Genomic DNA, 26,818 nt, shown 5'->3' with positions numbered 1-26,818 from the left:
TAATAGACATGTCTGTTCTTTCTGCGGATTCCACTCAGGAAAGGCATTGCCGACTGAGCATTTCCGAGCAGTCCTATCACCCACCGGATAATTCAGTCCGCCCATGTTTTCCGGACGGACATCCCGCACATTTTTGCCTTTACAAACCTTAAAGTTCTATTCCCAATTAAGAGAATATCCAGCAGGATATGTCATAAGTGTCTGACGGCTACAGGTGTCATTGGTGGAACCTGCATCTATTTCTAGAATGAGGCCTCTTCAGACCCACCTGGCCTGGCTGCGGCAGCCGGAGGTGGCTGGGATTCTTCACAGAGGGCTGTTCTACACTGTTTTCATAACTCTATTATGTGACATAAGCCACGAAGGAGGTACAAATTCTGCAGCATTGTTCTGCAGCAGCCCAGCCCTCTTATATAATTTCTATGAGACATATGGCTTATCAGTATCGCAGAGGTCAGTGATAAGACATACTGTAAAAAAAATTATGTTGCAGTTCCCTGTTGGGTCATCCTGCTTAGTCTTAGCCAGGGTTCCCCAACCTGTAGCTCTCCAGCTACAACTCATGCTTTGACAGTTTTATATGCATCCTATTCCATAACCTGTAGTTCTCCAGCTGTTGCACAACTTCAACTCCCATCATGCTTTGCCAATCTTTTGTGAATCTTTTTCCCATCCAGTGGCTCTCCAGCTGGTGACAAACTCCCATTACATCCTAATGGCCTTCAGGGCATTGTTTTCCCCAACATGTAGCGCTCTAGCTGCTGCACAACTACAACTCCCATCATGCTCCGACAGTCTTTTGTGAATCTTTTTCCTGCCCAATGGCTTTCCACCTAGTGAAAAATTGCAAATTTGCTGCAGCTGGAGAGCCAAAGGTTGCAGAAGACTAACATGTGAAGTTTTGACTCCACATCTTCTAGTCGAAAAAGTAGATGAGGGTTTAAACTGACAGGAGTGGGTACAGGGCTATCAATACCCCATTATCCATATTTTGAATGAGCACAATTGTTCGTTATAGGTGCTATGATAGGGTGCCGGGCAACTCTTCAGTGCTGCGGGAGTTTACACAGTGAACAGGCCTAGAGGAACCAGTTCCCTGCACATTGGGGACAATTGCACATCACAGCGGACAAGAATGCTTGAAGCCTAAATTAGACTTATATTGAAAGGTGCCTGGAGTTCATGATAAGTCTGACTCTTTGGGGGAGAGGACAGCTGAAGTTGTTTTTTCTCACATTGTAGAACTCATTGAATATTTCCAGGTCAGGAGACATTACTTGTTTTCTTCTTTGAGGGATTTTTCAGTCCATATACGAAGAACTAGCTGAGTACCCGGCGTTGCCCGGTTTTTCCTTCCTAATCCTTGTTGGGGAGGAAAATCAACAAAAGGAGGAAGCTTTTGACTTCATATCCCGTCCTCATATATTGTTGTCATATCCCAACCCCATATCCCGTCCTCCTATCCCGACCCCCTATCCCATCCCCCCTATGCCGACCTCGTATCCCATCCTCTACATAGATATCCTGTAGATTTGCATGGGACTTTAAATAAAAATCCGACCCTCACAAATGGGGGTAGTTAAGGGTTAAATTAACTATCCTATATTTTAAGTGGACATATAAGTAACATGTGACCAAGTATTTTCGAAATATCTCCAGCCGTTTGGAAGTTATGCAGTAACATCTATTTCCCATAGACTTGTATGAAAACCCTTTTTCACCCCCTTAAGGGTTGAATTTAGAAAAATCCTTTCTTATTCCTCGTCTACGTCTTAAAAACACCTGTGAAAAAATTCAGCTTTCTAGGTATAAGGGTTTAGGCTGGGCGTTGAGGAGTCAGTGAGTCAGGCCTTATATATATATATATATATATATATATATATATAGATATAGATATAGATATATATCTATATCTATATATCTATATATCTATCTCTGTGTGTGTGTGTGTGTGTATGTATGTGTATATATATATATATATATATATATATATATATATATATATATACACACACACACACACACATACTCAAATTTACTACATTATGGAAGAACTACTCAAATTTACTATATATATATATATATATATATATATATATATATATATATATATATACACACACACACACACACACACACACACACCGGTATATATAGGTTATCCGACTCCGCAGTACTGGAGGTTGTCACATATGTTGCCTCTTATCCACATAATTCTCAGCTCATGTATCCGGGAGGTATATTAGATCACCCACATGGGACAGGACGGGCCCCTGCTGGATTGTATAGTCCAGTGACGGTCCAGACAGTCCTATGCAGAGCTGTAGTCCTAAAGCCTAAGAGCTGCCTTCAGCCCCGGATAGAGCGTCTCTTATGTACTGATGACTGCAGCCACTTCCCTGTAATGTAAGACCCTCATTTATAATTTACAGCCATTATCCATTCCCAGCCCAGGGGGTCAGCAGTGCACTCAAGGAACCCTCCCATAGGAAAGACAGGGTTAAAGCCTCTAAGGCATCTCATCCGCATTTCATGTCATTATCGAAAAGTTTTCTTTTTTCACACAGCGAGTCCACATCGGACCAGACCTCAGACTTCATGTACTGCCTGGTCGGATCACACAATACAGTGATCCCTCAACTTACAATGGCCTCAACATACAATAGCTTCATCATACAATGGTATTTTCTGGATCATTGCAACTTGAAACCAGACTCAACATACAATGCTACAGACAGTCCAGATATGTGAAACGAGTCACAAGTGGAGGAACTGACCAATCAGAATGGGCATTTACTGGTAAATCACCTCTATTGCTAAAGTGCACTGACTGGTGTCTGGTAGCGCCCCCTACAGTACAGGGAGGAACAACAAGTTCTGTACTCCTTACCTGTGCCAGGGTTAGCTGCTCCTTTGGACACCAAGTAAGGGCGGCTCCATTTGGGACATTGCATGTACTGTAAGAAGCTCCTGTCCTCTACATAAACCATTGTTTCCCACCAGGGTACCTCAAGCTGTTGCAAAACTACAACTCCCAGCATGCCCGGACAGCCAACGGCTGTCCGGGCATGCTGGGAGTTGTAGTTTTGCAACAACTGGAGGCACCCTGGTTGGGAAACACTGACATAGAAAGTGATTACAGCTCCCAGCAGATCTTTCTTACTTTTATATGTAAGGATTTGCTTTGCTTTATCTATATTAGTTATCTACTTATTTTTCTTTAATCCTCACTCTTTCCTATTTTTGGATGACATTTTGGTGGCTTCAGAACCAATTACCAAGTTTCCATAGAGTTATGGTCTCAACATACAATGGTTTCCACATACAATGGTCGTCCCAGAACCAATTAATATTGTAACTTGAGGGACCACTGTATAAGTTGGGAATAACCCAGATGAATGGGTGGGATCATGTGACACCTAGGATGGGAGCACTGCGGCCCCTCACATATCCCCCAAACATCCCATCTCCTCACTGAGGGAACATAAACCAAAATCAATAAAAAAAAAAAAAATTAAAAAAACAGCGTCCAGAGAGCAAAGTGACTCTCCAAAGAAATCCATACGAGCCTTTTATCAGAAAAGTTCATAACATTCATAAAACAGTGAAGATTTCCATGGATTTCTTTGTGAAGTGGAAGAGCGGGTAATTACAGACTATTATCACTATGGAGGTGTTAATCTTCTCGCTGTCGCACATCATTGGGGTCTCTGGGGCTTTACCTACATCAGCAACACGGAAAAACAGGACATGCAGCGAATGCTACATAGATCCATCCAATGCAATGAACCTAATGAGACCCAACAGAAGAGCAGGGCCAGTGGGCGAAGTAGAGGGTCCGCTCCAGCCTGTGCTTCACAGCTGCTAGTGAATGAGACCCCCACACGAGACAAGTCATTGGGTTAGAGAACAACTGATTTTAGGGAAGGTCTTGTGGGACATTTTAGAGGGGATAATGCTCTAATGCGAGTTGAGTTTAATCAGATCTTGCCCCCTAGCATTACTCATTTCGCCCCTAGCATTACCCATCCTATGGTGCACTTAAAGGGGTAGTCCGGGGGAAAACTTTTTATTTTTTTTTATATTTTTTTATTATCATCACCAAATGGTGCCAGAAAGTAAAACAGATTTGTAAATTACGCAAACACAACAGAGAAGGGGAGAGCACTCTTGAGAACAATATCACCTTATGTCAATAGAACGGTCCTCGGTGACCTATGTCAGTGTCTCCTGCGGGGTGCACATACGACAGTATGAAGTATCCAGAGTAAGTACAAAAAGAAGCACGTACGTGCACTCACCGCAAAGCAGAGACAGTCAGATGTGAAGGTCCGGTGACGGGGTGACGGATCTCGGCATCGGCGCTGGCGTGTGGCGCTCGGAGGCTACGCCGGCAGTTTTGCACGTAAGTGCGTGCTTCTTCCGGCCTCTCCGGCCCCTCACCGGACCTTCACATCTGACTGCCTCTGCTTTGCGGTGAGTGCACGTACGTGCTACTTTTTGTAGTTAGATTTGTAAATTTCGTCTATTAAAAAAACCTTAATCCTTCCAGGACTTCTTATCTGCTGAATACTACAGACGAAATTATTTTCTTTTTGGAACACAGAGCTCTCTGCTGACATCACGAGCACAGTGCTCTCTGCTGACATCTCTGTCCATTTTAGGAACTGTCCCGAGCAGCATATGTTTGCTGTCCTCTGGACAGTTCTTAAAATGGACAGACAGTTCTTAAAATGAACAGTGATGTCAGCAGAGAGCTCTGTGTTCCAAAAAGAAAAGAATTTCCTCTGTAGTATTCAGCAGCTAATAAGTACTGGAAGGATTAAGATTTTTACTTGAAGTCATTTACAAAACTTTCTGGCACCAGTTGATTAAAAAAAAAAGTTTTCCAACGGAGTACCCCTTTAAGGGCAAATGTAACAGCCTGGGATGTATCAACCATCTTCTAGCACACCCAACATTTACCCCTCATTCCTGTGGAGCTATATCAAGCTGCAGATCTCCCATAGAACATCTCCAGGTCACTTCTCACTAATGAACAGGCAAAGGTAGAAAGTGGGGAGCACTGCTTATTATAAAGCCGAGAGCCCCCTCCACTGATCAGCCAGGACTATGGGGTAGTGGTACAGACAGGTGTACAGTAGGGGCCCCCAGGTGCCGTCCTTATGTCAGCCTGATTTATAATTTAGCAGTAAGGAGCAGGAGAATGAAGTAGGCTCCTTAAAGAGGCTTTTAACAGTCAATGCAAGTAAATGAGCGGTCAACAAGCGGCTCTGAGGGCGGTGAAGCGAAGCAGTGCCGCAGCTATTACACGCTCACTAAATGCTGGAAAACAGAAATAGGACATCAGCGAAGGTGGAAGCTGAACGCATGCCAACCAGAAGCTTTTATTTTCCGCTCTGAGTCTCTGTAGAGGGATTTTCACAATGTAATAAAATCTTTTTTCTTTCTATCCTCCGGAGATGTTAAGTGGAGCGAGAACGTCACACGCTGCCTTATCTGTCTGATATAATACGACTCTGTGGATGATCATGTGATCACATTATCGGGTACTCACTGGTTGCTCTGCGGTATGTTACCATTTGCCCTACACACAGGCATGAAGCAGAGGAGCCTATATTGTGTTACCAGCAGCAGATGGGCCGGATCGGCGCTCCAAGATGGGCCCTAAACTTCCAGGAGCCAGCATGGAAGTAACACACGGGTGGAGGTGTACCGTGCCATCAATGCAGAAGCGGTGGGCCAAGACTACCACTGTGTAGAACATTAAAGGGGTACTCTACTGCCCCAGCGTTCTGAACATTTTGTTCAGAACGCTTGGAGCAGGCGGTGGGGGTCGTGACATCACTGCCACGCCCCTCGTGACATCACGTCAGGCCCCCTCAATGCAAGTCTCTGGGAGGGGGCGTGGCGGCTGCCACGCCCCCCTCCCAGAGACTTGCATTGAGGGGGTGTGGTGTGATGCCACGAGGGGCATGACAGAGACTTCACGACCCCCGCCGCCTGCTCCAAGCGTTCTAAACGAATGTTGGGTACTGCACAGAGATTGCGGGGGTCCCAGCGGTGGGACCACCCACGATCAGACATCTTATCCCCTATCCTTTGGATAGGGGATAAGACATCTAGGGACGGAGTACCCCTTTAATAGAGGTGGTACAACCCCACTACCTATTAGGGATCGACCGATTATCGGTTGGGCCGATATTATCGGCCGAAAATCACGATTTTGGACGTTATCAGTATCGGCAATTACCATGCCGATAATTCGATAATGCCCCCCCAACCGCAACGTTGCTATGGGCAACTGCACCACTTTTCCTCTGCACATTTTTTGATAAATCCCTCCCACAATGTCCAGTCAGTCCATAAAAATGTACTATGCATTAATAGTAATGAACGACAGAGGTCATGGGCGTAAGATCGCCAACTGTAAAGCAGTGGTCTCTTACCTGTGGTTCCCCGGCTGAGGCAAAACTACAACTCTCAGCATGCACAGACAGCCATAAGCATGCTGGGAGTTGTAATTCAGCAACAGCTGCGGAGTCACAGGTTGGAGATCACTGATCTGAAGTTTTCAATGACACCTGCCCTGCTCCATCCACAAATCATGACCACTCACCTTAATAGGATGCAGAATAAGTGTATGTTCAGACGAGCAGATTTTCCGCATGTATTTCGCTGCAGATGCGCTGCTGAAGGACCTCTATATGCTGCCTTTACATGTGCCACACAGACACACTGCGATGTGCGAGTCGCTGCGCGCACATCGTGGCAGCTCTTGGCCTAGCTCATTGAGCAGGAGGAGCAGCCGTGATGTGTGCGAGCACACCGCGCATGCAAGGCAACTCGCACATCGCTTCAGTGTGTCTGCACGTAGCGGCGTATTGACGCTCCGAGCAGGCACATGTAAAGGCACCATACAGAGGTCTTTCAGCGGCGGGTCTGCAGTGTAAAATACGCTGTAAATCTGTTCGTCTGAACGTACCCTAAGACTGCGATCACACACAGCCGCACGGTTAGTTATTTCTGGTCACATTTGTAGTTTACAAATTTACTTAAAGGAGTACTCCGAAGCGCTGGTACTTAAAAAAAAAAAAAAAAAAAAAAAAAGTTAACCTCTGATAGCTCTTTCAAAGACCTTTCCAACGATACCTCATTTGTCAAATTTGGCCCAGCCATTCTCTTGTAATTGCCATCTGTAGCAATAAGCAGCCATGTCATAAAGACTACATTTCCCATGACTCCCTGCGCCAGCTTCCTGGTAGCGGCTGCTCTCTCCCCCTCCTCCCCCCCCCCCCAGGAAATTATAATAAATTTAAATAAAGTGACACCCACAGCTCCTTTCCTTGTGGTTATCTCCTCCCATTATCCCCCTCCCAGCTCATCAGCCCTCTCCACGTGCCCACTAGCCCACCGATCCACCCATCCATGTGCCCACTGATCCACCCATCCATGTGCCCACTAGCCCACCGATCCACCCATCCATGTGCCCACTAGCCCACCGATCCACCCATCCATGTGCCCACTAGCCCACCGATCCACCCATCCATGTGCCCACTAGCCCACCGATCCACCGATCCATGTGCCCACTAGCCCACCGATCCACCCATCCATGTGCCCACTAGCCCACCGATCCACCCATCCATGTGCCCACCAATCCACCGATCCACCCATCCATGTGCCCACCGATCCACCCATCCATGTGCCCACCGATCCACCGATCAATGTGCCCACCGATCCACCGATCAATGTGCCCACCGATCCACCGATCAATGTGCCCACCGATCCACCGATCAATGTGCCCACTAGCCCACCGATCAATGTGCCCACTAGCCCACCGATCAATGTGCCCACTAGCCCACCGATCAATGTGCCCACTAGCCCACCGATCAATGTGCCCACTAGCCCACCGATCAATGTGCCCACTAGCCCACCGATCAATGTGCCCACTAGCCCACCGATCAATGTGCCCACTAGCCCACCGATCAATGTGCCCACTAGCCCACCGATCAATGTGCCCACTAGCCCACCGATCAATGTGCCCACTAGCCCACCGATCAATGTGCCCACTAGCCCACCGATCAATGTGCCCACTAGCCCACCGATCAATGTGCCCACTAGCCCACCGATCAATGTGCCCACTAGCCCACCGATCAATGTGCCCACTAGCCCACCGATCAATGTGCCCACTAGCCCACCGATCAATGTGCCCACTAGCCCACCGATCAATGTGCCCACTAGCCCACCGATCAATGTGCCCACTAGCCCACCGATCAATGTGCCCACTAGCCCACTGATCAATGTGCCCACTATCGCAGTGTTTCCCAACCAGGGTGCCTCCAGCTGTTGCAAAACTACAACTCCCAGCATGCCCGGACAGCCGAAGGCTGTCCGGGCATGCTGGGAGTTGTAGTTTTGCAACAGCTGGAGACACCCTGGATGGGAAACACTGCGCTAGCGGTGTCACAAGAATGCCGCAGCACTACGCAAATAGCGTAGGGCTGACGTAGGCAGCGATAGGAGCCTAGTGTTAGCCCTATGCTATTTGCGCAGTACTGTACATGCGCAGAATAAATTAACTTTGGGGGAGTAGCCGACTCCGGACGGGGAGGCCGGCGCAGCCCGCAGTGACTCATGGGAGCGATGAGTCACCGGGCGAAGATGGCGGCGGATCAAGAAGAAATACAGGTCGAGCGTCATCAAAAGACCCAGCTTCCGGCCGGAGAGAAAAGCGAGGAGAAGACCGGGAAGAAGACCATATGGAAAACGTGAGTATATTAGAATGTTATATAACTTTGCCTCATGCTCCAATTCCCCCATAAAAGGTTAGCTCCGGAGTACTCCTTAAAAGATAGGTGCACCACACAAAAACCTATTCATATGCCAGATAAAAACAAAAGTGTCCAAGATGAGAACACACTGAAGGAATCTATGGTGTGCGCATTTGTCCTGATATGAAGTCACAAAACAACAATACATGACATCACATTGGCACCAGGGCAACACAGACCAAACCAAGCGAGGGGAAGAGTCATTTAAAAAGAAGAACTCCGCAAACTTCTTATGACACCCAAAGCTAAGGTGCAGTGACTACCATACAGCACGCCATTTACTGCAAGGAAGGACCGCTCAGGAATGCACCATCTCTATAGACTAAATGCATTTCCGAGCAGAATCCGCAGAAAAAAAATTACATGTTTATTGTTTCTGCGGACGCTGAAATCTGGATTTCAGAAGCAGATGCCTCTGCCGATGCACAGTGCAATGTGCAGCAGAATCCCATTGAAATCAATGGGACTCAGCTGCAGCAGAATTTCCGAGCAGAATATTTCCACTGAAGTCCTGGGAGCATAAAAGAGATCAGACGGAGTCCATACTGCTTCATGAATGACCCCAGCCTGTGGAATGCATTTGTGGAAAATAGAAAAAAAAAATTAACCCGTTAATGACATAGGATGTAAATGTACGTCCTGGTGCAATGATACTTAACACACCAGGATGTACATTTATGTCCTATACATGATGCAAGCACCGGACCGGGTGCTCGCATCATGCATTGCAGGTCCCGGTTGCCATCAGTAGACAGGGACCCACCGGTAATGACAGACATCAGCGATTGCGCTGATGTCCACCATTAACCCCTCAGATGCCGTGATTAATACAGATCACGGCATCTGCGGCATTGTGGTGGTTTGAATGGATGATCGGTTAGCCCCTGGGGCTGTAACAGGGATCCGATCATCCAACATGGCTGCCAGAGGTCCCCTCACCTGCTACGGCTGTCATCCCGGGGTCTTCTCCTCTGGTCTGAGATCGAGTAGACCAGAGAAGAAGATCGCCGATAATACTAATCAGTGCTATGTCTATGCATAGCATTGTTTAGTTTATTCCATTAAGAATGTCAGCTGAGGATAAGTTTGCTTTTCTGATAGAATTCTCATGTATTTTAGGAGATTTGCATGTAATATATATATATATATATATATATATATATATATATATATTTTGTCATTTTTTTAATGTATATGTCCTGTTGTCTTATTAATAACTGTTATTTTAATATTTTTTTTTAATATTATTTGATGTTATGCAATGTGATTCATTGTTGGACCCTGAATGGGTTAACTTTTGAGTATATAATGATCTCTAACCCTGCATTTACCATGCCTGATGAAGCAGCCAGCTGTGCTGCGAAACGCGTTGCATTCGGGGTAATAAAAGTCTTTCAAGATGTCCAGGGCCGTGTTGATCCACCCTATTTGTAGCAAACATCCTCTATACATCACTGGACAGTTCCTGACATGGACAGAGGTGTCAGCAGAAAGCAGGGTGGTCAGACAGAAAAGACTGTGGAGCATACAGCAGTTGATAATTAGTAATTTACAAATCTGGTTAACTTTCTGGCACCAGTTGATTTTCCCTTTAAAGTGTACCTGTCAGATCCCACACAAAAAAGGAAAAAAAAAATTTTTCTTTATGCTTCCATCTCCTATATTTTAAAAATACCTCTTTTCATTAGCTCACAGTGTTAGAAAACCTCTCAGGGTTAGGGGGCGTGTCCATCCCTTGTGGTGGTGGGCGGTGATTGGTGGGTCTGCTCATGCCGCCTTGTCCATAAGTCTCTCTTGTCTATGACTCATGGACAAGCCTGAGGCTGCTGCAGGGCTGCTTAGTGTCCCAGCAGGAATGGGATTTTCAGGAGCCGTTTTCTTAATTAAATATTCAAAATGTTTTAAACAACCATATTACAAAAGTTCTTTAAATTTTCATCAGTTACAACATATAAAAAGTTTTTGGATCTGTCAGTGCCCATTTAAACCTGAATTATTTACATTCTCCTAATAAAAATTCAGTGACTTAAGACTCTAAAGTTGCAGATGGCGCCAGCTGTTACTACAGAATCACAAACTTTAGCATCTAGAAAGTCACATGACGCAAGAGGTGATAGATCCTACCTGAAAAAGTGCAGGGAAAACACAAGCTTAAAGTGTCACTATCATTAAAAAATAAATAAATAACCTTTTGTTATAGAGAAATCTCAAAATTTTTGATCCCTGGGGCCTGGGTGTTAAGAATCCCCACTGATCATTGACCTTCAGGTAAGTGCTTTTCCCCTATTCTCTCTCCTAGCTGCAAGAAATGGATTCTATAGTAAGTCCAGGGAGCCAATCTCATGCAGTGAGAAGAGAGATGGGAGAAGTGCCTAGCTGAGTACTTCTCCCTGTTTGTTCCAGTGATCACGGAGGGTCTTAGCCCTCAGACCCAGTCTATTTAAACTTTGTAGTGTCCCTGTCAAAGAGACACGTCAAAAGTTTTGATCGGTCAGAATCTGAATGTTCAGACCCCTAACCAATTGCTCAAATGCTTGGTTGAGCGCTTCTCTCCCCATCCCGCTTGACGCTGTAGAGGGTAGACTCTGTAGAAAGTCTATGGAGCTTGTCTTGTGCAACAACCAGCAAGATGGAGAGAGGCACTTAGCTAAACGCCCTCCCGCTTCATTGTAGCAATTGGTGAGGGGCACAGCACCCAGACCCCTATTAATCTCTCTTTTGACATGTCAAGAATCTTTTGTTCTTTTTTAAGGCTGCGTTCACACAGCCGTCTAGACCTGTCCTATTCTTCTCCCATCAAAAATAAAAACGGACAATAACAGACGCAAAAGGATGTTATCCGTTTGTATCCGTTATTGTTCAGTTAATAAACGCCCCAAAAATATTTTTTTTAAACCTTTTTTTATTGTTCTTGTTCTGAGCATGCTCAGAAGTAAAAACGGATTTTAAAAAATGGATCGAAAAGACGGATGCAAACCGATGACATTAAAGGCTCATCCATTTTCCATAGACTTCATTGTTAAATTTACTGTATCTGTTTTTTCTTCAGTTTTTTTAACAGGAGAAAAAATACTGGATGTCTTTTCTTCCGTAAAAAAAAATATAAAAAAAAAAAAAAAAAAGACGAAAATTAGTGCAGACGGGTGCAAACGGATGTGAAAGGATTGTAAAAAAAAATCCCATTAACATCAATGGGATTATTTTACAACCGTTTGTTACAACGGAACCTAAACGGGGGGGGGGGGGGGAGGGTAATGGGGACAGACGGCCGTGTGAACGCACCCTAAGTGACATGGACAATTTAATTTCAGATCAGCACAACTCCCCCACCAGCATTGTCTACTCCCTCTACCTTGTATAATGAATTGTACAATCTAAATTTGTTAAATATCTTATATCTGAGCAAAAATGAATTTACAGCTTACACTGCTCAGTACTGCTCTAAAATGTCCTACATACTGCTGTTACTTCTGAGGGTGCGCTATAGAGTTATAGAAGAGCAGAATCCCCTAAGTATATGGAGATATCAAAGCAGCTAGTCTGCTTCTACTAGCTTAGGGACAACTGAAAAATAGAGATTGAGTCTGTAGAGGAGTAAACTGTTGGAAAATACCATATTAAGTTATATAATGACCACAAATAGTACTGCCCCTCATGTACACGCACAGTGACTTGTCCTGAAAAGTCCCCTGAAAGTGCAGGCACACTATGGGTGAAGTTGTCTTGTATAGACAAAGCAGTGGAGATAATTTCTAATGCTGCCAGCTGCCTCCTAAATAAGGACACGTGATGCCCCAGTGATGGCACAGAGACGTATTTTTAGCTTTTTAACTATGATAAAAGATGGAAATAAAAAATCAAGGAAGAAGTGGAGATGCTCTTAAGATTCGCAAATGTGGATGAAAGCCTGGGGTGCTCTTCTGAAGGGATGGATTGGGGGGGGGGGGGCACCTGCAGAGAAGATGAAGTTCACTGGTCTCAGTTCCCAGATGCCCAGGTTTAGAAAGCATTTTTACCTTCCAGAACTGCCTGAGGATTCCTCCAAGTCGGTGCTGGAGCCATTCTAATAGCCTGTAGTGCTGGAGGATGCCAACTTACCATAACTTTCTTACTCCCCATGGTTTCCCATTATTTCCCAGCATCCACCTACTACAGGTGAAACTCGAAAAACTAGAATACTGTGCAAAGTTCATTTATTTCAGTAATGCAACTTAAAAGGTGAAACTAATATAATGAGAGAGACTCGTTACATGCAAAGCAAGATAGTTCAAGTCGTCATTTATCATAATTGTGATAAGAAAACCCCAAAACCCCAATATATTATATGATTTGGGGAGACATGTCATCTGCTGGGGTTAGTCCACTGTGCTTCATTAAAGGGGTGCTCCGCTGCTCAGCGTTTGGAACAAACTGTTCCGAACCCTGGAGCCGGCACTGGGAGCTCGTGAAGTCATAGCCCCGCCCCTCGTGATGTTACACCCCACCCCTTCAATGCAAGTCTATGGGAGGGGGCGTGACAGTTGTCACGCCCCCTCCCATAGACTTGCATTGAGGGGGCAGGGTGTGACATCATGATGGGGCGGGGCAATCACGTCACGAGCTCCAGGCGCCGGCTCCAGCGTTCGGAACAGTTTGTTCCAAACGCTGAGCAGCAGAGCACCCCTTTAAGTTGCATTAATAAAATACAATGAACTTTTGCACAATTTCAAATTTTTCGAGTTTCAACTGTATTAAAAAAAAATAAAATAAACTAAAAAAAAAATTGGGTGCGCTGCAGCCTATAGTTAGTCGCGCAGGAAAACACCGTCCCGGCGTAGGCATGTGCGATGACGTCACTCATCGTGCGCACCTCCGTCCTGACCGAGGATGCGGTCCAGTACCAACAATGACCGCAGAGCCCCTGAGCGCACATGGGGGCGGAGTACAGGTAGCAGGGGATCAGAGAGGAGGGGAGGTTTGGTAATGTGGTACAGGAGAGGGGAGGGGGTTAGACTGAAATATCATGACACGGGGGGGGGGGCATCAGAGGAGGGGTATAATGACACAGGGGGCATCAGAGGGTGGTAAATATAATGACACAGGAGTCATTAGAGGGGGAAGGGTATAATGGCACAGGGAGCATCAGACGGGGGGGATATAATGGCACAGGGGGCATCAGAGGGGGGTAATATAATGGCCCCACTTAAAAAAGTGTGTGCAGTGCTCACCGCTTTACCCATGGGGGTATGTGCAGAGCGTTGCACCCTTGTGCCTGTAGTACATATACACTGCTATACACATGGTAGTATGTGCAAAGCATTGCATCCTAGTGTATGTAGTACTACAGAGTCTTTACTAGACATGGGTCGGGTGCAATGCTCTGCAGTCTGCACATAACCCCATGTGTATAGGAGTGCTATAAAAAAAAAAAAAAAAAATTAAATAAACCGCTGCACCAATAACAATTAGCTCCCCCTTTCCTACTGCTATACAAAAAAAAAGTTAAAAAAAAAAATTTTTTTTACATATCTGATATTGCCGCATGGGTAACTGTCTGAACTATTAAAATTAAATGAAAGTAAATCATTAACATTTTATTTTAATAGTTGAGACAGTTACCCATGCGGCAATATCACATTTACGCTGGTTTCTGTACAGGATCATTAATAATGATCCTGTACAGCAACCGGTGTAAAGGTTTAAAAAAAAAATAATAAAAAATCCAAAATTGCTGCCGTTTGGTCACATTACATGCTAAAAACTTAATATGGCCATTGTACATCATTTTTCAAGTAGAATCAGCTGAAACCTTTTTTGGGGGCATTTTGACGTTTTTTCCGATTGATCGGCGAAATAATCGACAACTAATCAATTATTAAAATAATAGTTAGCTGCAGCCCTACGTGAAATAATTCCGAGCTGCAATTCCATAGTGTGCAAGCACCATTGTGATCCATTATCACATCTTCCTTACATATCCTTAAAGTTTGGTTTTAAAGGGGTATTCTTGGAAAAAAAAAACACACACATACATATATATATATATATATATATATATATATATATATATATATATATATATATATATATATATATAAACTGGCTCCAGAAAGTTAAACAGATTTGTAAACTACTTCTATTAAAAAATCTTAATCCTTTCAGTACTTATGAGCTTCTGAAGTTAAGGTTGTTCTTTTCTGTCTAAGTGCTCTCTGATGACAACCTGTCTCGGGAAACGCCCAGTTTAGGAGAGGTTTGCTATGGGGATTTTCTTCTAAACTGGGCGTTTCCCGAGACAGGTGTCATCAGAGAGCACTTAGACAGAAAAGAACAACCTTAACTTCAGAAGCTCATAAGTACTGAATGGATTAAGATTTTTTAATAGAAGTCATTTACAAATCTGTTTAACTTTCTGGAGCCAGTTGATATATAGATATATATATATATATATATATATATATATATATATATATATATATATATATAAAAAAAGTTTTTTCCTGGATAACCCCTTTAATTAAAATCTTTAATACGATGCCCCGCCGGGATGGCTATTTACTAGTTGTGCAGATCTCAGCAGTTTCTGCACAGGGTGCAGCAGGTTTTATTCTGCATACCGCTGCACACCGAGCTCAGGAGGACGCAATCCTAACAGCAGAATGGGATCAGCCGCCTCACTTTCCCAGATGTCCGGAAACAGACAAGTGGTTTTCCTTGGAGCACCTGCACTGAACTCAGCAAGTGGACGCATTTAACCCTCCCCTGCCGGAGCCAGCCCGTCCCTGCTCCATTCTCCGCTGTGTGCACGTCCTCCTCCCTGCCCCTGTCCAGAGTGCTGCATTCTGCTGGAGCGCCTTCATTATTGGATTTCTCAATGCTTTTCATTGAGAGGAAGTGAAAGGAGCCTGGGAGAGGCTTTACAAGAGAAAGCAGAAAGGATATGGGAGGGGGGTTTACAATGGGGTCTGGAGAGGAGTGAGGTCAGGGCACCAAGAAATTGTCTTAGCTCCAAAGAAGTGATGGAATCGGACAGCAATGGGCACAGGTTCCCACAAACCATGACTATGGGAGTCCTGGATGGAGGGGGGGGGGGGGGGGGGGCGAACAAATCTGCACCCAGGACTGGGAGCCCTGCCCAATACAGAACATGAACTACAGCTCTGGATGTGACTGGAGTATAAAGTAAGGGTGGGTTCACACCACGATTTTTCTATACGGTTTCTTATAAAAAAAATAAAAAACGCATGCAACCATACAGAAAACCGTGCCCATAGACTTCCCATTCAAAACTGGATGCACCATAATGTATACGGTTGTCTCAGTTTTTCAAACCATACGTTTTTTTACTTTCCTTTTTTCCAGACAGAAAACCGTGGCCTACAACGGTTTTTGGTCCGGGTGAAAAACCGTATTAAACCGTATACCAGTGGTCTCCAACATGCGGACCTCCAGATGTTGCAAAACTACAACTCCCAGCATGCCCGGACAGCCGTTGGCTGTCCGGGCATGCTGGGAGTTGTAGTTTTGCAACAGCTGGAGGCACCCCTGGTTGGAAAACACTGACCTATATACACTATATACTACAATATAGTACAACATGCTGGGAGTTGTAGATTTGCAACAGCTGGAGGGACCCCTGGTTGGAAAACACTGACCTATATACTACAATATAGTCCACCATGCTGGGAGTTGTAGATTTGCAACAGCTGGAGGCACCCCTGGTTGGAAAACACTGACCTATACTATATACTACTATAATGGTCCAACATGCTGGAAGTTGTAGTTGTGCAACAGCTGGAGGCACCCCTGGTTGGAAAACACTGACCTATATACTATATACTACAATATAGTCCACCATGCTGGGAGTTGTAGATTTGCAACAGCTGGAGGCACCCCTGGTTGGAAAACACTGACCTATACTATATACTACTATAATGGTACAACATGCTGGGAGTTGTAGTTTTGCAACATCTGGAGGTCCGCAGGTTTTTTTTTTAACATGGGAGTCAATGTGAACCGTACAGAACCGTATGTCTATACGGTTCCATCCGGTTTTCACGATACGTTTTTTTTTTTTTATTGGAATTTCAAACAAGTGAAACTACCGTATATTCATAATGGAGTGAAAAGTTAAAAACGTATACTTTTTTTCTTTAAAAAAACGGATGCAACCGGACATAATTTTTCACACCGTATACCGAATAAAAATTTGTACACACGTTTTGATACAGTTTAGGCTTCTTTCACATCTCATTTTTGCAATAGGGTTCCCGTATCCGGTTTCAGTGAAATAACCGTATGGAACCGTATTGCAAACCGGATGTACAGACATTTCATAGAAAACCGTATGCCAAACGTAGCATCAGGTTGTGTACGTTTTGCATCATTTACGGTTTTATGTCCGGGTGAAAAAACGGATACAACCCGTATGCGCTTTTTTTTTTTTTTTAAATGGGAAGCGTACAGAACCGTACGTGCGTACGGTTCCATCTGGTTTGTACAATACGGTTTTGCAGTTTGTACCTGCGTAGTGCACGCCGAAAGTTCTTCCCACAAATAGAACCAGAAGAACTTTAATTAAGGACAAACATAAAACCATATCCGTTTTTTATTTATTTATTAAACCGTATGCAACCGGACATCCGTTTTCTACCAGTATACGGTTTAAAACCGTACAGAGGTATTTACGGTTCGGTTTTGAGACCTAATTTTTTTTTTACAAAAAAACTGATACGGGAACGGTATTGCAAAAACTAGATGTGAATGCAGCCTTAGGCTGCATTCACATCTCGTTTTTGCAATACGGTTGCCGTATCCCGTTTCTGTACAAAAAACTTATGTCTCCAAACCGGACCGAAACATATGCAACCGTATATGCCTCCGCACGTTTTTAAACCATATACGGTTTGAAAACGGATGTCCGTTTGCATACGTTTTAATACGTTTTCCTTGGGGGAAAAAAAACGGATATGGTGTTATGTTTGTCAACATTTTAAATAAAGTTATTTTTTTATCGAATTTCCAAAATAAATAAAAAATAAATAAATAAATGAATGAATGAAAAACAGTATTGTGCAAACTGGATGTAACCGTACGCACATACGGTTGGAAACGCTTACCATAGAACTCCATTTTAAAATAACCGTATACAGGTTGGATACAGTTTTTGACCAGGACACAAAACCCTAGTAGACTACGGTTTGGTGTACCGTTAAAAAATGTATAAACCTGTAAATGATGCAAAACGTACACAACCTGATGCTACGGTTGGCATACGGTTTACAATGAAATGTCTATTGCAATACGGTTCGATACGGTTTTTTCAATGAAACCGGATATGGCAACCGTATTGCAAAAACGTGGTGTGAACCCAGCCTAACTGGAAGGAGGATAGTTTTAGAAAAGGGGCATCAAAAATGGCGTGGGAATGGGCATGGCAGGTGACGGCTGGGGGCCCCAGAAGCTCCTCCGCTGCTCACACAAGACCTAACTCAGTGTTTCCCAATCAGTGTGCCTCCAGCTGTTGCAATCGGAGTAAAATCATAACAAAACGCCACTAAACTGCAGTCCTATAGCTGTTTGGGCTGCACAGAGCCCATAAACAAGCAGACAGACTTACTGCACCTGCATGGACCTTCCTGATGATGTCATCACAGGTCCTTGCAGCTACCGTTTATAAAGAGGAGGAGGATGGAATAGGGCCGTGTTTCCCAACCACTGTGCCTCCAGCTGTTTAGAGATGCCCGAGCATGCTGGGTTATGTAGTTTTGCAACAGCTGGAGGCACACTGGTTGGGAAACACTGACCTAACTAAAGAGTAACCAATCAGATTGAGAAGTCATCAGCTCACAAATGCAGAAACTGGCGCACATAAATTGGCGCACTTTTCCTTACACACACCCTCATGTCTGATTTACCTTAAATCTATATTATTTTGTGCCAAAATAAATGGTGCAAGCTATTTCGAAATTTGGTGAATTTTTACAACTTTCACGTCCCCTTTTTTGGACACTTTCCAAAACTGTGAAGGAAGAAGCATCACAAACCTGGAACATGACTGGTACACCGCCGTCTGCACGTTATATCTTGTACTTTTCCTTTGTATCCCTCGTTACCCTGTACACAACCGGCGGCTGCACTTCACCCCTGGGATTTACACAGAACGTCGTCTCCCCAGAGCCTCAGATGTTGTAGAAGCTTCTATGGAGGCAGATCCCCTCCGGAGGCAGAAGAGCAGCTGCGGGGGCACATGTCAAGCAGCAGCAGGAGGGTCCCTGCCCAGTGCCCATCACCGGCCCAACAATACTCTACCACCGAGCCCCTGCGGAAACCTCCAAAAACCATGCACTGTCCCTGCTGGAGGGGAGAAGGGAACAATGGCGAGCGAGCGGCGGCTCTGCAGCAGATCCCTGCAGGGAGGAGGCTCAGGTGACTGGAGAGCAAACACTCCGCACCTCTGTGTATGTTCACACTTCACCTCTGCTACATAGGAAGTCACCCCCCCCCACTGCAGTAGTGTTTCCCAACCAGGGTGCCTCCAGCTGTTGCAAAACTATAAAGTAAGGGTGGTTTCCCAACATTAGTATTTCCCAACCAGGGTGCCTCCAGCTGTTGCAAAACTACAACTCCCAGCATGCCCGGACAGCCAAAGGCTGTCTGGGCATGCTGGGAGTTGTAGTTTTGCAACAGCTGGAGGTGCACTAGTTGGGAAACACTGCCCAGTAGCATCACCTCTAGGACATAACCTGCACACATGTGCATCAACTCTGCAGTCCAATGAAACACACAGGGATAATGCAGAGTACAGATACTGTAGTATATATTACCTGCAGTCCTATGTAACACCACAGATAACAAATAGTGATAATTCTCTGAAGTCCTATGTAGCGTCACTGATAATACCAGTGTTTCCCAACCAGGGTGCCTCCAGCTGTTGCAAAACTACAACTCCCAGCATGCCCGGACAGCCTTCGGCTGTCCGAGCATGCTGGGAGTTGTAGTTTTGCAACAGCTGGAGGCACCCTGGTTGGGAAACACTTGATTTCACAGTGATTACTCTGAGTACAAATAATGAACTAGATGTTCCCTGCAGTCCTATGTAACACCAGAAACACAGTGATAACGCTCTGCTTACACATAATGTAGTAGATGTTATCTGCAGTCCTATGTAAACATATTACACACAGTGCTGATTCTGAGAACAGATAACATAGTACATATTACCTGCAGTCCTATGTAACATCACTGATAACAGTGATTACTCTGAGTACAGATAATGTAGATGTTCCCTGCAGTCCTATGTAACATCACAAATAAACACAGTGATAACTGAGAACAGATAACGTTGTAAATATTACCTGCAGTCCTATGTAACACCACAAATAAACAGAGATAACTCTCTGCTTACACATAATGTAGTAGATGTTAGCTGCAGTCCTATGTAACACCACAAATAAACACAGTGATAAGTGAGAAGAGATAACGTAGTAAATATTACCTGCAGTCCTATGTAACACCACAAATAAACAGTGATAACTGACAACAGATAACGTAGTACATATTACCTGCAGTCCTATGTAACACCACTAATAAACACAGTGATAACTGAGAACAGATAATGTAGTAAATATTACCTGCAGTCCTATGTAACACAACTAATAAACACAGTGATAACTGAGAACAGATAACGTTGTAAATATTACCTGCAGTCCTATGTAACACCACAAATAAACAGTGATAAGTGAGAAGAGATAACGTAGTACAGATTACCTGCAGTCCTATGTAACACCACTAACAAACAGTGATAAGTGAGAAGAGATAACGTAGTACAGATTACCTGCAGTCCTATGTAACACCACTAATAAACAGTGATAAGTGAGAAGAGATAACGTAGTACAGATTACCTGCAGTCCTATGTAACACCACTAATAAACAGTGATAAGTGAGAAGAGATAACGTAGTACATATTACCTGCAGTCCTATGTAACACCACTAATAAACAGTGATAAGTGAGAAGAGATAACGTAGTACATATTACCTGCAGTCCTATGTAACACCACTAATAAACAGTGATAAGTGAGAAGAGATAACGTAGTACATATTACCTGCAGTCCTATGTAACACCACTAATAAACACAGTGATAAGTGACAACAGATAACGTAGTACATATTACCTGCAGTCCTATGTAACACCACTAATAAACACAGTGATAAGTGAGAAGAGATAACGTAGTACATATTACCTGCAGTCCTATGTAACACCACAAATAAACAGTGATAAGTGAGAAGAGATAACGTAGTACAGATTACCTGCAGTCCTATGTAACACCACTAATAAACAGTGATAAGTGAGAAGAGATAATGTAGTACAGATTACCTGCAGTCCTATGTAACACCACTAATAAACAGTGATAAGTGAGAAGAGATAACGTAGTACAGATTACCTGCAGTCCTATGTAACACCACTAATAAACAGTGATAAGTGAGAAGAGATAACGTAGTACAGATTACCTGCAGTCCTATGTAACACCACTAATAAACAGTGATAAGTGAGAAGAGATAATGTAGTACAGATTACCTGCAGTCCTATGTAACACCACTAATAAACAGTGATAAGTGAGAAGAGATAACGTAGTACAGATTACCTGCAGTCCTATGTAACACCACTAATAAACAGTGATAAGTGAGAAGAGATAACGTAGTACAGATTACCTGCAGTCCTATGTAACACCACAGATGACGGTAACATATAGGAGGCAGGTCTCGCACCCTTCTCAGGGACATGGGTCCCATATGCCCTTTCCTATAGCGCCCCCTCTATACACCAATGGGCAGAGGTCCCGAGGAGCCCCGCACATACGTTACCGCCATTCACCTCATACTATCGCTATTACACCAGACCGCCACCCGAGAGGGGGAGGAGCCGCCTTATACGTCACAATCCGGTTGCTCTCACCTGAGGCCGGGGCCAGCTCCTCACCGCCTTATCTCCACCGATTTCCCGTTTACACGATGACAAGAGCCCGGGGCTTGGAGGACTGTCCGCGGTCTAGAACCTCCCCTTGGGGCGCGGCTTCAATTCCGAAACACACCCACAGCGGCTGCACCGGAGCTGGGGGAGGGGAGAACACCGACACCGGGAGCTTCGACTGCGGCCGCCGAGACCCCGCCCCTCAGCGCGTCACCTGCGGGGGCCGGAGCGGTTACCTAGCAACCAATCCCCCCTTCTCCGACTGAGATGGTGGAAACTGTTCACATCATCATCACTGTACAACAACCCTCATCATCACTATACGACAACCCCCATCATCATCATCATCATCACTGTACAGTATAACAACCCCCATCATCATCATCACTGTACAACAACCCCCATCATCACTATACAACAACCCCCATCATAATCATCATCATCACTATACAACAACCCCCATCATAATCATCATCATCACTATACAACAACCCCCATCATCATCATCATCACTGTACAGTATAACAACCCCCATCATCATCATCATCACTGTACAACAACCCCCATCATCATCATCACTGTACAACAACCCCCATCATCATCACTGTACAACAACCCCCATCATCACTATACAACAACCCCCATCATAATCATCATCATCACTATACAATAACCCCCATCATAATCATCATCATCACTATACAACAACCCCCATCATCATCATCATCACTGTACAGTATAACAACCCCCATCATCATCATCATCACTGTACAACAACCCCCATCATCATCATCACTGTACAACAACCCCCATCATCATCATCACTGTACAACAACCCCCATCATCACTATACAACAACCCCCATCATAATCATCATCATCACTATACAACAACCCCCATCATAATCATCATCATCACTATACAACAACCCCCATCATCATCACTGTACAGTATAACAACCCCCATCATCATCATCATCACTGTACAACAACCCGCATCATCATCATCATCACTGTACAACAACCCCCATCATCACTATATAACATCCCCCATCATCATCATCATCACTGTACAACAACCCCCATCATCATCATCACTGTACAACAACCCCCATCATCATCATCATCATCACTGTACAACAACCCCCATCATCATCACTGTACAACAACCCCCATAATCACCATCATCATCACTGTACAACAACCCCCATCATCATCATCACTGTACAACAACCCCCATCATCATCATCGTCACTGTACAGTATAACAACCCTCATCATCATCATCACTGTACAACAACCCCCATCATCATCATCATCATCATCACTGTACAACAACCCCCATCATCATCATCACTGTACGACAACCCCCATCATCATCATCACTATACAACAACCCCCATCATCATCATCATCACTGTACAACAACCCCCATCATCATCATCACTGTACAACAACCCCCATCATCATCATCACTGCACAACAACCCCCATCATCATCATCACTATACAACAACCCCCATCATCACTGTATAACAACCCCCATCATCATCATCACTGTACAACAACCCCCATCATCATCACTGTACAACAACCCCCATCATCACTATACAACAACCCCCATCATCATCATCACTGTACAACAACCCCCATCATCATCATCACTGTACAACAACCCCCATCATCATCATCACTGTACAACAACCCCCATCATCATCATCACTGTACAACAACCCCCATCATCATCATCACTGTACAACAAACCGCATCATCATCATCACTATACAACAACCCCCATCATCACTGTATAACAACCCCCATCATCATCATCACTGTACAACAACCCCCATCATCATCATCATCACTGTACAACAACCCCCATCATCATCATCATCACTGTACAACAACCCCCATCATCATCATCACTATACAACAACCCCCATCATCACTGTTTAACAACCCCCATCATCATCATCACTGTACAACAACCCCCATCATCATCACGGCCCCTTTATATATGATATGACACCCTCATCATTATTACTGTACAACAACCCCCATCATCATCATCATCACTGTACAACAACCCCCATCATCATCACTGTACAACAACCCCCATCATCACTATACAACAACCCCCATCATAATCATCATCATCACTATACAATAACCCCCATCATAATCATCATCATCACTATACAACAACCCCCATCATCATCATCATCACTGTACAGTATAACAACCCCCATCATCATCATCATCACTGTACAACAACCCCCATCATCATCATCACTGTACAACAACCCCCATCATCATCATCACTGTACAACAACCCCCATCATCACTATACAACAACCCCCATCATAATCATCATCATCACTATACAACAACCCCCATCATAATCATCATCATCACTATACAACAACCCCCATCATCATCACTGTACAGTATAACAACCCCCATCATCATCATCATCACTGTACAACAACCCGCATCATCATCATCATCACTGTACAACAACCCCCATCATCACTATATAACATCCCCCATCATCATCATCATCACTGTACAACAACCCCCATCATCATCATCACTGTACAACAACCCCCATCATCATCATCATCATCACTGTACAACAACCCCCATCATCATCACTGTACAACAACCCCCATAATCACCATCATCATCACTGTACAACAACCCCCATCATCATCATCACTGTACAACAACCCCCATCATCATCATCGTCACTGTACAGTATAACAACCCTCATCATCATCATCACTGTACAACAACCCCCATCATCATCATCATCATCATCACTGTACAACAACCCCCATCATCATCATCACTGTACGACAACCCCCATCATCATCATCACTATACAACAACCCCCATCATCATCATCATCACTGTACAACAACCCCCATCATCATCATCACTGTACAACAACCCCCATCATCATCATCACTGCACAACAACCCCCATCATCATCATCACTATACAACAACCCCCATCATCACTGTATAACAACCCCCATCATCATCATCACTGTACAACAACCCCCATCATCATCACTGTACAACAACCCCCATCATCACTATACAACAACCCCCATCATCATCATCACTGTACAACAACCCCCATCATCATCATCACTGTACAACAACCCCCATCATCATCATCACTGTACAACAACCCCCATCATCATCATCACTGTACAACAACCCCCATCATCATCATCACTGTACAACAAACCGCATCATCATCATCACTATACAACAACCCCCATCATCACTGTATAACAACCCCCATCATCATCATCACTGTACAACAACCCCCATCATCATCATCATCACTGTACAACAACCCCCATCATCATCATCATCACTGTACAACAACCCCCATCATCATCATCACTATACAACAACCCCCATCATCACTGTTTAACAACCCCCATCATCATCATCACTGTACAACAACCCCCATCATCATCACGGCCCCTTTATATATGATATGACACCCTCATCATTATTACTGTACAACAACCCCCATCATCATCATCATCACTGTACAACAACCCCCATCATCATCATCATCACTGTACAACAACCCCCATCATCATCATCATCACTGTACAACAACCCCCATCATCATCATCATCATCATCACTGTACAACAACCCCCATCATCATCACTGTACAACAACCCCCATCATCATCACTGTTTAACAACCCCCATCATCATCATCACTGTACAACAACCCCCATCATCATCACGACCCCTTTATATATGAAATGACACCCTCATCATTATTACTGTACAACAACCCCCATCATCATCATCATCACTGTACAACAACCCCCATCATCATCATCACTGTACAACAACCCCCATCATCATCACGGCTCCTTTATATATGATATGACACTCTCATCATCATCACTGTACAACAACCCCCATCATCATCACTGTACAACAACCCCCATCATCATCACTGTACAACAACACCCATCATCATCACTGTACAACAACCCCCATCATCATCACTGTACAACAACCCCCATCATCATCACTGTACAACAACCCCCATCATCATCACGGCCCCTTTATATATGATATGACACCCTCATCATTATTACTGTACAACAACCCCCATCATCATCATCATCACTGTACAACAACTCCCATCATCATCACTGTACAACAACCCCCATCATCATCACTGTACAACAACACCCATCATCATCACTGTACAACAACCCCCATCATCATCACTGTACAACAACCCCCATCATCATCACTGTACAACAACCCCCATCATCATCACTGCCCCTTTATATATGATTCCGGGAACACAACACTTTAATCTTTGGTTACACAACCCGATTATTTGCTCAAGCTGCCGTGTAGTCATACTTCATACAGTAATTGTGCCCACACACTATAACATTGACCTTCTTAGGTTTGGACCTGATCAGAACTGTTCGATCCAGTGATTCATAGGTCAGGTGACTGTAGATGTTCTCTTCTCTTTCTTCTCCATCCAGCCCAGACCAATATGACAACTTCTGCCACAGACTGCAGATTATACCCAGACATCTGTGGCCCCTCACTTCTGCAGCCATCTACAAACTCTCTAGCAGCACCACCCTTGCCTGCTGCTGCCTCATGTGCCTCTATACTGTACATACAGTGCACCCAGTACCCCCAAATGCTGGGTGCAGCGATGAGAGACAAATGTTTCTGATGCCAGAAGTGTAACTCACCACTCTTCAAGGTGAAGCAGTTCTCCTGGGCCAGGCACTAGGCAACAAAGACACAAGAAGCAATGTTACGGAAAATCACAAAAGACTTTACTGAAGAAAGTTGCAGGCAGATGTTATAACCATATGTGATGTCCCAGTACGGGATATGGTCCCATACAGTACTTAGGCCCTGTCAGGTTGTGTCCTAGGGGCTCTCCTACAGCGTCTCCCCCATAGTGTTATATGTATTATGTATAAAGGACATTTAAGGACCTTTCAGTTAGTCACATGAT

The 26,818-nt window shown here is 44.3% G+C and overlaps 1 protein-coding gene across 4 annotated transcripts in view; it reads right to left on the bottom strand.

Moving 5' to 3' along the window:
• The window catches only part of ARHGAP32 (Rho GTPase activating protein 32), a 271,432-nt gene extending 244,863 nt beyond the window's left edge, over positions 1-26,569 (bottom strand). The window contains exon 1 of one of the 4 annotated variants that reach the window (XM_056544167.1): positions 26,547-26,569. The gene's annotated coding sequence lies outside the window, so the exon portion shown is untranslated. Of the gene's footprint in view, positions 1-18,856; positions 18,880-21,521; positions 21,687-21,765; positions 21,996-26,546 lie in introns of those variants that run through there. The other 3 variants (XM_056544165.1, XM_056544166.1, XM_056544168.1) reach the window with 3 other exon arrangements.
• Positions 26,570-26,818: the final 249 nt, after the last annotated feature.

The sequence above is a fragment of the Hyla sarda genome, chromosome 10 (genome assembly GCF_029499605.1).
Source record: "Hyla sarda isolate aHylSar1 chromosome 10, aHylSar1.hap1, whole genome shotgun sequence".
In the NCBI taxonomy this organism is placed as follows: Eukaryota; Metazoa; Chordata; class Amphibia; order Anura; family Hylidae; genus Hyla; species Hyla sarda.
Note: the sequence above shows the minus strand (reverse complement) of the source record. Positions and strands in the feature narration are given on the sequence as shown.